At 33.0% G+C, this 15,666-nt stretch overlaps 1 non-coding gene across 1 annotated transcript; it reads left to right on the top strand.

Annotated features, from left to right (window-relative positions):
• Positions 1-337: 337 nt before the first annotated feature.
• On the top strand, positions 338-410 carry Trnac-aca. Its single transcript has one exon. It is a non-coding gene; the product is annotated as a tRNA-Cys (tRNA).
• The last annotated feature ends 15,256 nt before the right edge of the window (positions 411-15,666 follow it).

Raw genomic sequence — 15,666 nt, 5'->3', positions numbered from 1 at the left:
CATACATCACATTGTCTGTATTATCAGAAGTAGGCAATGTCTTTGAACGTTTAATTGCTAAACATATCCATGCTTATCTTTAAGAAGATGTATTATATTCCGGACAATAAAGTTTGATGCCAGTTTAAATAACTGCACATCAAGTTATTGAGGTTAAGCATGCTATCTTATACGGAAAACAAGGAAACTTACCTGCATTATCGTTTGTGATGTTTCAACTGCCTTTTAAAAAGTCTAGCCTAGATGTATATACATTTAAAGCTGCACTAGAAAATTATGGTAAAATAACGTCACTGCATTAGTTATTTAGCGGAACTAGACTGGGTCGATCGTCGGCGACCAGATAGCTCAATTGGTAGAGCATCCGTCTACAGTTCGGAGGGTTCCGGGTTCGAACCCCGATCTGACCGTGCATTTTCCCTCTCCTGTTACACTTAAAATGACATCAAAGAGTTCTACTCAGATCTAGAGGTTTATCTACTTGGAAATTCTTCATTCGCATATAGACGAGGAAGCATCCAAAAGACGCTTTTCTAGCGTTGAGTTACTTCCCCTGTCAAGTTATGTATTCATCCATGATCTTTATTTTTCTCGTAGGTTTGTGGCCCATACATTGGACACTCATTTCGATGATGCGCATTTACATTACAAAATGAGTAAAATGTAGGCTTTGCATTGTTAATGTGTTGATTTCCATTTTTCAACTTCAAAATTTCAAACAGCCTAATTCTGTAAAATGCATGGCAACACGTGACTTTTATTTCTTTTGAAAAGTACGTCAACACATATTTCGCAATATTGACAGTGTTAATAATATAGTTCAACGTGTTACTTCCCTTTACCTCTAATCAGAATCATTTGTCATACTCTTGCGCCTTTCAGTTTCTGCATTCCGTCTTGTAATTTCCAAATTGTTTTGTAATGTACCAATATATATATATTTATATATACTAGTATGGGTCAAAGAAGTAATATAGACGATAAAATCCCATATAACACTGTATCATTTAGACTATCAGCGTTCCTTGTCCGCGATGCTCTCAGCTTAATTGCTGCCTTCGGCTGCCTTTAGCCGAGGGGACTATTGGTTTTATATAATAGCTATATTTTCAATTATAGTATATCAGTTCTATCTTCTTGTAATATGATATATATGTACATGTAACTGTTCTGTTTCACTGTGTCTTGATAAAGGAGAAGTGTCGTATAATATGTGTGTGTGCGTGTGTGTGTGTGTGTGTGTGTGTGTGTGTTACGTTCATTTTTAAGACACAAATCGGTAGACAATCCCGGTTACCTCTGAGTAGTGGAATGAGTCGTTACATACACTCTTTACTCTTTGTTAATTTAAAATTAACCAGTACTCCTGTATTTATGTGAAATTCATATAATTAAGGAATTTTGCGCACCTTCACATCTGTTTCACCGCTACAAGCATCACGGCTGAGTCCTTAAAGGACAAATAACTGATTGGCGCAGTGTTATTAATGGTTGGGATGATGTAATTAAGTTTCCCAAACGAAATGGGGGACTTACTGGTTTTACTTCGTTTCTTCTTGTTATTACTTTTCTTGGTCCGCCGTAAAAGTTTCCGACATATTTCTAAAAAAACTAACTTAATTAAACTTAACATAAGTTTTCATCATGGTGAGGGGTTTGCAACGAATCTTTCATTTCACGGTCGGTCAACCAAGATGGCCTCCCCGTCCTCTGATTGGTCGAAATTAAATTTTACTCGATATTGCACAATTTTGATATGTAGGTGTATTTTTGTATCTTTGAGACAATAGAGGCCGTTTGGGGGACATCTGTAATGGTCCCCCATTACAATTATTACTTGTTATATTATCATTTTTGTATACGTACAATCATATGTGCGTGTCTTACGTCCATCATTCAAGGAAAGTTCTATCGCATGTACAATCTCTATAAATTATAAGATATATCTATCTATAACTTACAAATATGTAATATATGCAATCTTTCGTTAGATACTATGGGTTACGACGGTTGATCAGAGTAGAAAGCGTTTTTCTCAACATGTGTGGCACAATTCCTGTTGTAATCCGTTAGTAAGTTAACTCTGTGATTGACAGAACAAAGGTTGACCATTACCGCAACTGTGTGTAACGAACCAATTGCGTCTCGAATTTAGTAAAAAATGTAAGGGAATATCTAAGGTAGCAAGGTTAATGCTGAAAGAGGAATATAGCTAAACCGTGTCAGCAAAGTCAATAGTGTAATTGGTGTCATGAAAGAGCCAAATAAAAAAGCTTGGTTTAAACATATGTCATTGCTTCAAATATTATACTTTTAGCAAGATAAGCAAGAGGATTGGAAACAAATTGTAACAATTCATTAAATCTCTCACCTCCAACAACTGTGCAAACAGCATTGTGATAGCAAGTGTACTGGGAACAGGTTGTAGCAACGATTTTAAACAGCATGTTGTAGCAACGTCTTCAAGCAGCATGGTAATAGCAAGAGGATTATGAACACATGTAGCAACGTATTAAATCTCTCCTCAACAAATGTACAAACAGCTTTGTGATAGCAAGAGGATTAGGAACACATGTAGCAACGTATTAAATATCTCTCCTCAACAAATGTACAAACAGCATTGTGATAGCAAGAAGATTAGGAACATATGTAGCAACGTTTTAAATATCTCTCCTCGACAACTGTACACACATCGTGGTGATAGCAAGAGGATTAGGAACACATGTAGCAACGTATTAAATATTTCTCCCAAACAAATGAACAAACAGCATTGTGATAGCGAGAGGATTGGGGACAAATTGTAATAACGTATTACAATCCTCTCCCCTAAACAAATATACAAACAACATTGTGATAGCGAGAGGAGTGGGGACAAATTATAATAACGTACTGCAATTTTCTCGCCTAAACAAATGTACAAACAACATTGTGATAGCGAGACGATTGGGGACAAATTGTAATAACGTGTTGCAATCCTCTCCCCTAAACAAATATACAAACAGCATTGTGATAGCGAGAGGATTGGGGACAAATTGTAATAACGTATTGCAATCCTATCCCCTAAACAAATATACAAACAACATTGTGATAGCGAGAGGATTGGGGACAAATTGTAATAACGTATTGCAATCCTCTCCCCTAAACAAATATACAAACAACATTGTGATAGCGAGAGGATTGGGGACAAATTGTAATAATGTACTGCAATTTTCTCCCCTAAACAAATGTACAAACAGCATTGTGATAGCGAGAGGATTGGGGACAAATTGTAATAACGTATTGCAATCCTCTCCCCTAAACAAATATACAAACAACATTGTGATAGCGAGAGGAGTGGGGACAAATTATAATAACGTACTGCAATTTTCTCGCCTAAACAAATGTACAAACAACATTGTGATAGCGAGACGATTGGGGACAAATTGTAATAACGTATTGCAATCCTCTCCCCTAAACTAATATACAAACAGCATTGTGATAGCTACAATACCATGTCCATATACATTGTCACATAATCGAAAACTAGTTGGAAACAAGCAAAAGGATAGACGAAAAACACAAAAAGTACAGGAAAATGAAGTAATCTGATATGGTTTCTTTTTGTAACACTACTGGTTTTATATGATAAAGACTGTCTGGTAAACTGACATACCACAAAACACACTCTGCCTACCTCATTAGTTCGATTGCACATGGACACAATCTGAATAGCCTTTCTCTGTACAATCTCATTCCGTCTAGGTTTATTAATCATTATGTCGGACAAAGTTTACAACACATATTTAAAAACAAGTCAAAAAGGACAGTAAAGTTGAGGTACATGTAGGTGTTGAGCAGGGAAGGATAATCAGGTAGACGGAGATAAAAAACAATAGACTGTGATAAAATAGCATGTACATTCAACACTATATCTGAAACAATTCATTACATGCACAAATATAAGACAAAATATTTTTTTCAATATCTCAAAATACTTTGCATGCTTTCCTTTCTAATCAATATTTCCATAAAACTAATTAAAATTTACAAATAAAAGATAAAAAAATAAATGAATAAATAAATATATACATAGATAAATAAAACATATCTAAAGAAACAAGTGATAACAACGCCGAAGGATATATACCAGCTTAGTTAAGTAGAGAATTGGTGTTAAAATTATTTTTTAATGTCTGGTTCGCCTTGATTCTTTCATAATTTTACCTATTCCGAGAGGAAATGAAACAAAAATATATATTATTCGACTGTCAGTATTAAAGATGATTCGGTACTGGTTTGGATTGTGTAGTCCAGTATTTGAAATGTGAGGTTATATCTAAATGATAAGAGAATTATTTGTTTAACTGAAACAGATGATAGTGTACATTGTATGGAGGTATGACTAGGTGTGCTTCTGAGGTTAGAACCACGTTCAAATCTCGGTTTTAACTTAGTGAAATAGGATTATATTTTATTTAACAAATTATGATCACTTTTAAAAGTGATATGAAAAGTGTCAATATATCTAAAAAGTGTCAATAAGAAGGTATAAAAGGTACAATTCAACAGACATTTTGAAAATGTGTATTTCTCGAGCTCCAAATTTTCATTTTTGACACTTGATCTACTACAATTATTGCTATTTTTCACTATTTTTAATTGTAGCAAGTTTATTTCTGTTGTACAAGTTTGAATTGTTTAAAATTATGAAAATAATATGCAATAAAATTGGAAATTAATATATAAAAAAAAAAAACAAAAAAAAACGGTCCCTCCATTTTATTTTTAATTGTTTGAAGAAGAGCAACACAATTTCTTTCAATACAGTGAATATAAGAAAAAGATTGTCATCAAAACGTTTCATAACAATCGTTAAATCAGGAAAAGAAGGTGAAAATGTGGATTTTAAATTTAGGAATAAGGAAAAGGGGTAATATTTACTGCCTTTCTGTGTGCAAACATTTATAGATTTCCGATATCACACCTGGAATATATTGTATGATTTTGTTCTGCATACGATCAAAATAATAACATATCACAAAACATCACATATTATGTAAAATGCATTCGTTTGACACGAACTTAAACAATATTGGAAAACACACAGAAATACCATCTGCTTTGTATGTTTTTGTATTTTATTTTTTCATATTCTTTAAAATAAGGGATGACTAAAACTTTAATTTGGGTAGAATTTTTTGATTTTTCACAAGAGCAGATTATACTATAGAAAATAATATCAAGTTTTAAAATATGGCTAGTGATCATCGGCTATTATTGTCTCTCCAGTCATATCTCTAACATATTGAAGCTGATAGTATTAATACGAGTAAATCGATAGAAAAAAAAGAAAAAAAAATCAGATCAAATGCATATTCCGTTGTAGAAAGTTTAATTGTTTGTAAGGGTTAAATATGATAAATAATTATCTTAACGAATCATTTATGAATTGCAGGTCATGATTTTTTTTTTTTATAAATATATTTCTTATATATTTTACAGGATATCTAATTTAACACATATTATACACATTCGCTTATAAGGTATCTCACCATCGACATAAACCATCATATATTTCTTATACAACAAACTATATAACATATTTTATCACATAATATACTGTGTTATCCGGTGAATATACCAATGTCATATTTGTATGCGTATTAACCCATGTACAATGTAATATGACCTGTGAGCCCTGTGATTGATTGTAAGTTTCAATTGTGACGCCTAGGACAAGTACATGACGTCACAGATTTACACATTGGAGTCAAAATGACTGCTTTTCATATTTCAGGGTTGCATGAAAATTGTAAAATTCTTAAACTCGTTTCATAAATCTCATATGAAATGGAAACTCATGTAAAATCCTATATGTCTTCTATAGTTGTATACTGTATAACACGTAATGGTCGTGGATACTTTCTTTTGTTGTTTGAAGCAATGTAGATCGTTTCGTGGTACAAACTTTAGTGGATATCCTATGTTAACAAACAGTGGACACGTATATCATTCAAATTCGTTGTATAGTTTTTCGTTGTTCAATAGCAACCACGAAAACCACGAATATTTATAATACACAGCGAACATTTCATGTTATACAGTATGACGAAATACCGGATCGATATTGCTCCTTGACAAACATGTTTAAGTTAGTTTGCCAACCCTGCTCTAAAACCCTAAACTAATAGGGGAACAAACCTGAATCAAAAACCTTTTGTTGTCTTGCATTGAGTATACTATTGCCTCCATTGTTAAACGTCTCGTGTAATACTATACTTTAGCTTTACACTAAGACGTCTGTGCTACACCCTATCGAAAGCCAATGAAATAAACATATCAGAAAAAAATGCAGTAAAGCTTTGTTTGGTTCGTATCTAAACAGACAGACGCCATCATAAATCTCAATTACGATACTGGATATACTGTAGACTGGCTTGGCATTAAATCTCATTATCTTGGATAAAATAGAGAATTCTCTAAAGGATAACTATGTTTATATCTATCAATAACGCGTTTGAAGAGGTGTGCCTACTGGTGATAGAAGACAGGCAGGTTATTAAACAGTTAATTGTTTTCATCTTTTATGTATAATGGCTGAGCTGTGACTTACTTCCACGAATCTGGGTCAGTATCAGTAGACCGATACATTTACGGTTAATCAACCACACTATTTCAGAAAATTACACACTTGCATACACAAAAACCAGTCGGATTTTAATAGAAAAAAAACCCTGAACATTTCTTGAGTTTCTTTTGTGTCTACTTGCAGTAAGAAGCAAATGATATGTACATTGCAGTTTCATGTATTTGATAGGCGTCAATGAGTTGTAATAAATTGTGCATACTTCCTTTGTATTTTTTAACTTAATGTGCGATTCAATTGGTAAATTCCGTTTTTAAACCATTTAATTTGCATATATTACTCAAAATTAAAAAAAACATGTTCCAATGAATTTTATAACATATATTGAGCAAATATTGAGCATATGTATTGTACTTTTCACAAGCAATAAGAATTTGATACTGAAGTTAAGTCGTTATGGAGGCGTTACCTCCCCTTACACACCCCTTTAAGGACGCTTTATGTAAAAAAAAAAAAAAACCACAATGTCTTATAGGAAGAGACCTTATACAGACAATACCTAATGCCCAATCCTTTTGACTTCTTTGGTCAATAAAATATGTTGAAATTGAAATGGAAGATAATTTCTTTCGACTTTGAAGATTTGACAAGTTCCACAAAAAATCTTTATCTTTGAAATGAAAATGAGATTATTAATTTTCCTTCATTGCCGATTCTTTTTTGGAATACGTTTTTATTTCATATCCTAAAACATAAATTGTTCTCAATATACTTCCATAGATCAAGTTTCTTCTACGTCCTTTTCTCCTTCTATTACTCTGGCGTTTGGCTGGATATTCAACTGATCGGTGTATTTTCTGTTTGTAGGACATTACATAAATTTTATCAAATGAAATCATTAAAACATTGTACGAACGCAAGACTCTCACACGTGAAATCACCAAACTGTTTACTGATACATAGCTCATTTAGTGATAGATAGCTCATTTAGTGATAGATAGCTCATTTAGTGATAGATGTTTATTTAGTGATATATAGCTTATTAAGTGATATATAGCTTATTTAGTGATAGATGCTTATTAAGTGATAGATGCTTATTTAGTGATAAATGCTTATTTAGTGATAGATGTTTATTTAGTGATATATAGCTTATTTAGTGATAGATGCTTATTTAGGGATATATGCTTATTTAGTGATAGATACCTATTTAATAATATCTAGCTTATTTAGAGGTATATACCTAAATTACTGATATATGCTTATTTAGTGATAGATACTTATTTAATAATATCTAGCTTATTTAGAGGTATATACCTAAATTAGTGATATATGCTTATTTAGTGATAGATGCTTATTTAGTGATAAATGCTTATTTAGTGATAGATGCTTATTTTGTGATATATAGCTTATTTAGTGATGTTTATCTTATTTAGTGATTAGATGCTTATTTAGTGAAATATAGCTTAATTAGTGATATATAGCTTATTTAGTGATATATATCTTATTTAGTGATATATAGCTTATTTAGTGATAGATGCTTATTTAGTGATAGATGCTTATTTAGTGCTAAATGCTTATTTAGTGATAGACGCTTATTAAGTGATATATAGCTTATTTTGTGATATATGCTTATTTAGTGATAGTTACTTATTTAATAATATATAGCTTATTTAGTGATATATATCTTATTTAGTGATATATATCTTATTAAGTGATATATAGCTTATTTTGCGATATATGCTTATTTAGTGATATATGCCCATTTAGTGATAGATACTTATTTAATATTATATAGCTTATTTAGTGATATATATCTTACTTAGTGATATATAGCTTATTTAGTGATGTATAGCTTATTTAGTGATAGATGCTTTTTTAATAATATATAGCTTATTTAGTGATGTATAGCTTATTTAGTGATAGATGCTTATTTAGTGCTAAATGCTTATTTAGTGATAGACGCTTATTAAGTGATATATAGCTTATTTAGTGATAGATGCTTATTTTGTGATATATAGCTTATTTAGTGATATATATCATATTCAGTGATATATAGCTTATTTTGAGATATATGCTTATTAAGTGATATATGCTTATTTAGTTATATATAGCTTATTTAGTGATGTATAGCTTATTTAGAGATAGATGCTTATTTAGTGATAGATGCTTATTTAATAATATATAGCTTATTTAGTGATGTTTATTTTATTTAGTGATTAGATGCTTATTTAGTGATATATGCCCATTTAGTGATAGATACTTATTTAATATTATATAGCTTATTTAGTGATATATGCTTATTTAGTGATAGATGCTTATTAAGTGATATATAGCTTATTTAGTGATGTATAGCTTATTTAGAGATAGATGCTTATTTAGTGATAGATGCTTATTTAGTGCTAAATGCTTATTTAGTGATAGATGCTTATTTTGTGATATATAGCTTATTTAGTGATATATAGCTAAATAAGTGATATATGCTTATTTAGTGATAGATACTTATTTAATATTATATAGCTTATTTAGTGATATATATCTTATTTACTGATATATAGCTTATTTTGCGATATATGCTTATTTAGTGATATATAACTTATGCCAAAAATCTTATAAGACTAATTGGTAATACATACAAATGATCAAGAACTGCAGATAACCACAGTGGACCTCCTTGCATAACACCAATGTGGGTGACGGGGGTATCCTTGTAACAAAATGACAGATACATGTCACAGGCGAATACTATTTTGAAAATGAATTATGATAGTGTACAGTGTATACAAATACTTGTTATTTTGATTTTAAATATGTCGTATTGGTATACATAAAGTAAGCGTAGTGATACTTTTAATTAGAAAAACATGCAATTTTCCACAAAATTTAAAATATAACCAGCATTATCAACTTGCCTATATATAGTTACAATGGTAGTCTATATTTTAAACTTCTTTAAAAACTCTCCATGCATACAATCTGTCTACGGAATCATTTTTATGTAATATCAAAACTGGTAAAGTTCTTTTTTAGCATGCCAAACATGATCAATGCCCATTTTCATATAATCCCGGAGATTTGATTATCAATGTTTATTATTGTAAACACCGATACCTTTTCTGTTTTTGTATCATACCAAAACACTTTATTATATTCTCCTCTGGAGAACAACCTAAGGTTGAGATTGTGTTGTAGACAAAAATATGCAATAATATAAAAACAATAAAACAAAATGTAAAACTATTATACACTTTATTATACCCCCCTCAACGAAGTTAGTGGGTATACTGGACTCAATTTGTCTGTTCGTCTGTCTGTAGAAAAAGTTTGTCCTGACAACTTCTTCTAAAGGAATGAACCAATTTCAACGAAAGTTTCCAGATATGATAACTACTTCCTTATGTTGTGCATCCAGGTGTTTTTTTTCTCTCGATCGGACCCTTTTTTAACGGAGTAATGGCCCTTTGTTGAAAAATATTTGTCCAGAAAACTTCTCCAAAATTATGGGGCCAATATCAACGGAATTTTTCAAATATGGTAACTGCCCCCTGACATTGTGCATCCAAGTAGTATGGTTTCATTTCGACCCTTTAAAAAGGAATTTTGGTCCTTTGTTGAAAAAACCCTTTGTCTACTTCATAAACAACCGGGACGATTTCAATGAAATATTAACAAATATAGTAATTACCCCCTGATGTCGTGCAACAGGGTGGTATTTTTTCATTTCGACCCTTTTTAAGGAGTTATGACCCTTTGTTAAAATATTTTGTCCTGACAACTCTTCCTTAACTACTAGGACGATTTCTGCGATTCTGGTTCATCTTGGCTAACAAGATTTGGTATGCAATTATGTTTATGTACGTAGAGGGAGTATAGGAAGTATGTCAGTGACCTATATACTTAAATAATTACTGGTGGGAGACTATGGATTGTTTTGCAATGCTTTGCCAAGGGAAGCCTTTAGCTTACAGTTCTGGTTTATATAGGAGCGGGGGTATTAGCTAGCTTTTGGCTTACAATTCTAGTTATTATTTAATTTTGCCTATTACCCATTCATTAAACAAAATATAAAAGAATATCACATTATTTTATATCGTTCACTCTAAACAAATATAGCAAGGGCAGAGATTCTTGTCTGACTCCACCTAATTTTATTGTTATTTTAGCTTTGGTCTAAAGGACCTTTGGTCAAGGAGAAACACAAGTTAAAGAAAAAGTGGAAAGAAAGATATGTTTTTCTTTTTGAATCAAAAGTGTTATAACAAAGAGCTATAGCGGAAAACTGCCAATATTTCCCTAAGTCGGCATTTATGAAAAAAGGAAAAGAATCCTAATGAGTAAATAATTTCTAGAAGCGAAAATGCAAAGCATAGATACAAAACCAATGGAATATGAATTTTTGAACTGCTGAGATATTAGGTATTGTTAATATTATACTGCAAATATAGCCATATTCACTATATCTATGAAAGTGATGGGGTTTCACAGACTTAAAAAACGCTTTTCCATCCGAGGACCAACTTTGGAATAAGATTTTATTCCGTGATGTAATATGCAAAAACAAATTATATTCCGGAAGAGTGGTCCTACTTTGGGAATGTGCTAAAAAATGAAAATCAGGTGTCAGCGAGTTTCTGAAACTTGGACAGGTGTTTCTTGGGTTAAAACAGTTTGTATTCCCATCTTCGTCAATGTCCGATTTAGCCGATTGTGTAACGCAGTTTACTTGTGACCAGACGAAGCGAACGGTGCATGTTCGAATCCGAGCTCAGGTTATCTTCTCTTTTTTTTAATATTCAGGCATGTGATCTTTTTCCTTAATCAAATAATAAAATATTTTTCAAATCAACGGTACATTTTATTTATATTTTGATAACATACCTATTGATTTATATTCTATGGAATCATGTCAACAAATCACTGTACATGTGTACATGAAAATTAAATCCTTTCAAAACGTGTTGGTAATGATTGTACGGTTGTTACATACAGCATTTTCTTTTAATTCATACATGTAGAAATAACACGAAATAAACATTTGTTTGAGTCTGTATCGTGAAACGCATGTATCAATAGCCATGGCCTTGAATTCAGCTGTATACATTAATCTATTCTTAGACACAGCATTCCGATAGAGCTTCCTGCATAGAAATACCTGAGAACGCGTCATAACAGTACACGGTGGCACGCGCTCACTAGTGGTCCAAGTTTTGGGGAAATAGGCATAAGAAACCGCCGTAGCTCTTGACCGGTTGTCATTTTTTTTTTAAATTCCTGATGTTGAAAGATATTATAAGTAGGCAACTTTTAATCATGTATGAAAAATAAATCTTCAAAGAAAAGAACAACTCTTTCTTGAAATAGTGTAATATTCAGTATCAAATTAACAATTGGAATATGTTGCACACGATGATGACATAATTTTATAGTAATTGTGTCATTTAAAGACTTTAGAAGGAATTTTATTACTGCACCTTTAATTAACACCCACACAAGTGTTAGTCAATGAGGTCCCTTTTATCAAAAAAATGGATTCTGAAACTAACTGTTCCTGACATAAGCTTCATATCGATACCTTTTTTGATTTATCTTGTATTGAAATTCCGTTTGCGTTGACCCTACCTTTGATAAATGATACAGTATGTCAAAAAAAATTGAATAACAATGCACCATGCAGCTTTTTCAACATTCTAGGTTTCATAAGTGATGCTAGAGACAAGAATTGTTGAAATACAAATTGGTGTAAACTACTGTTGAAGCAGAAAGGATGTGCATGAAACCCCTGAACTATATGAATTTTATAAATTACAGGAGTACTGCTTAATTTCAAATTAATAACGAGTAAAGTGTGTATATTAGAAACCGTGCCACTACACGAAGGGGCCATCAAGGTTACAGCAACCCTCGAGTACTAAACAATCCAACAGTGGGGTTTACCAATGAGGCCATCAATGTTACAGCAACCCTCGGGCACTAAACAATCCAACAGTGGAGTTTATCGACGAGGCCATCAAGGTTACAGCAATTTTCGGGCACTAAACAATCCAACAGTTGAGTTTACCAATGAGGCCATCAATGCTACAGCAACCCTCGGGCACTAAACAATCCTGCATTGGAGTTTACCAATGAGGCCATCAAGGTAACATCAATCCTCGGGTACTAAACAATCCAACAGTGGGGTTTACCAATGAGGCCATCAAGGTTACAGCAACCCTCAGGTACTAAGCAATCCAACAGTGGAGTTTACCAATGAGGCCATCAAGGTTACAGCAACCCTCGGGCACTAAACAATCCAACAGTGGAGTTTACCAATGAGGCCATCAAGGTTACAGCAACCCTCGGGCACTAAACAATCCAACAGTGGAGTTTACCAATGAGGCCATCAAGGTTACAGCAACCCTCGGGCACTAAACAATCCAACAGTGGAGTTTACCAATGAGGCCATCAAGGTTACAGCAACCCTCGGGCACTAAACAATCCAACAGTGGAGTTTACCAATGAGGCCATCAAGGTTACAGCAACCCTCGGGCACTAAACAATCCAACAGTGGAGTTTACCAATGAGGCCATCAAGGTTACAGCAACCCTCGGGCACTAAACAATCCAACAGTGGAGTTTACCAATGAGGCCATCAAGGTTACAGCAACCCTCGGGCACTAAACAACTCACCAGTGGAGTCTACCACCTTGTATCCTGAATGACGAACCTAGGACACAAACATGTAACTGCACCTTCGATATTTGGTAATATATATTACATGCTAAAACTGAATTTCATCACCCCTTTTTCGTCCCTCTGAGACTCGTCGGTAATACCTGGGGTCGAAAAGTCGGGAATCAAAATGGGTATATACACAGATAAAACAGTTTTAATTTCATTAAACAAGATAGATCGTATGATAATTGTACGGAGAAAGGTACTGCATTTGACAGAGAGCAATGTGATGCTACACTTGAAATGACGTCCTAAAATGAATATTAACCTGCGGTTTCTACATCGAGTTAATATCACATATCTTTGACTTCCACGTGATTATGGTCCAACCAATGAGGATGTATGGAAACTGTATGGCACCTTTTCATATCTGTCATAGTGTGAAAGATATCAGGGTTTTTTTCAAGTTGAAATAATTTGATATCTCACATGCAAAATGTATGAAAATATAAACCCATGACACTACTGCACCGTTAAAAGTTCTAACAAAAACACACATTAGTGTTGAGGATAAAAGAGTTATCCTGATTCTACCTCACAAGTATCTGGCAATCAGCTGTACCAAATGACAATTGATACTACGCATCATTCCATTACAGGTAAAAGACGTAGAGTACTAACAATGAGACACAACCCATTGATAGGAAGGCAAAGAGCTACCGAGTATCGGTTTTGTCGACAGGGATTACATGTATTGGAGACGATAAATGCCTCCAGAAGGGATTGGATGTGTTTGATTGACAGGTAGGTAGCGCGCCATTGACAATCTGCCTGTGCTACGATAAACAGCTATTGCTGGGTGTAAACGGCCTACTCAATACGAATTGACACACGCCTCCTGTTAGTGTGTACGCTTCCGATCCAATTAGCATCAAACAGTTGTGAGAAGTTAAGTGTTGTAGCGAATACAGTAGCTGCGGTGACTGAAGATTACTGACAATACCGTTCAGAATTCTGGTAGCAACTACACATGTACCTGCTAGTCACTTTATTTAACTTACTCAGTCCAATATATTGAAAAACGATACTGTTAACTGACACTTACGTTTGAATACAAAATTGGAAAGACCTTGATGAAAAGTCATATATGATGAAAAAAATTAAGATACAAATATGAAAAATCCAAAACAAATATCATCAATCTAATAAAAACGGAAACGAATGACAGATTCTTTTTATCATATCATGCAAAGTAAACTGTATAATTGTGATCTGAAACGAATATTTTGCACTTGGGCGCCTCACAATGACGTGACGTCACGTTGATTGCGGCAACTGCACTCATATCTATGAGATCTGCCGCAGTAAGTAGAAGAAGAAGAAGATGGTTCCTTCCCGATTGTGACGTCATTTCCGGAGGGATATTACACACGTTACCTAAACATAGTTATGTGATTGCTTCATGGCACTGCATAACACGGTATTCATATGATAAAATATGTTATATAGCTATGATTTGATGCTATTTAACAGCAGTTGTAATCAGACCATGAATCTAAGGAATAATTGAAGAAACACTACTACCCTGAATCCCTGCAAACTTAATACTTCACCAATTTGTAAATTGAATGAAAGACGAAATAGAAAATGGCCTACTAAGTTGTGATATATTATTAACTGCGCATCTATCTAAGTAAAAAAAAAAAAAAAAATCGACGATAACTGGAAAAAGCCAATGTTGAATATTTGATAATTTTTAAAGCTGACATGATTAAGGATGTACTTTTTTTGAGGTTTCAATCACGTTCAAGTCTCGTTTTGATCTGGTGTAACGGGGTTTTTGTAATATTTAACAAATTATGATCCCAATCATAGCACAAAAACGAACACACCGACATATAGTTTTTTTTTGCATTTTCTACTATGCCATTAACTCCTTTTTCCAAAAATCCATATTAGAAAAAAAGTTTAATACACGAAATTTTTGACTTCTCGGAGGTGTACATCCTTAAGGATGTACTCTTCTGAGATTTCAGTCACGTTCAAGTCTCGTTTTGATCTGGTGTAACGGGTTTTTGTAATATTTACCAAATTATGATAGGTATAATAGCAAACACACATCTGAAAAACATGTAAAAAAACTAGATGTCTGTTGTGTGTAGAACATTTTTTACAAGAATTTTTAAAAAAAATGACCAATTTGGCGGCCATTTTGAAAAAGTGTATTTATGTGAATTTCTTGCGCTTCACAAAGGGCCAAATTTCTCCTTTTTTGACACTAGATTGATCACTTAAATTGTCATTGTGTCACCATTTTTAATTGTAGCAGGTTCGATTTTGCTGTACAACTTTATAATGTTCAATATGATTAAAATAATATGCAAAAAGTGGAAAGTTAAATATTATTGATATTTTTTTTTACATATGAGGGAAACTGAAGCTCTTTTGATTTTT

Source organism: Mizuhopecten yessoensis, unplaced genomic scaffold (genome assembly GCF_002113885.1).
Source record: "Mizuhopecten yessoensis strain PY_sf001 unplaced genomic scaffold, ASM211388v2 scaffold5865, whole genome shotgun sequence".
Taxonomy (NCBI): domain Eukaryota; kingdom Metazoa; phylum Mollusca; class Bivalvia; order Pectinida; family Pectinidae; genus Mizuhopecten; species Mizuhopecten yessoensis.
This window is presented reverse-complemented; position numbering and strand designations above follow the sequence as displayed.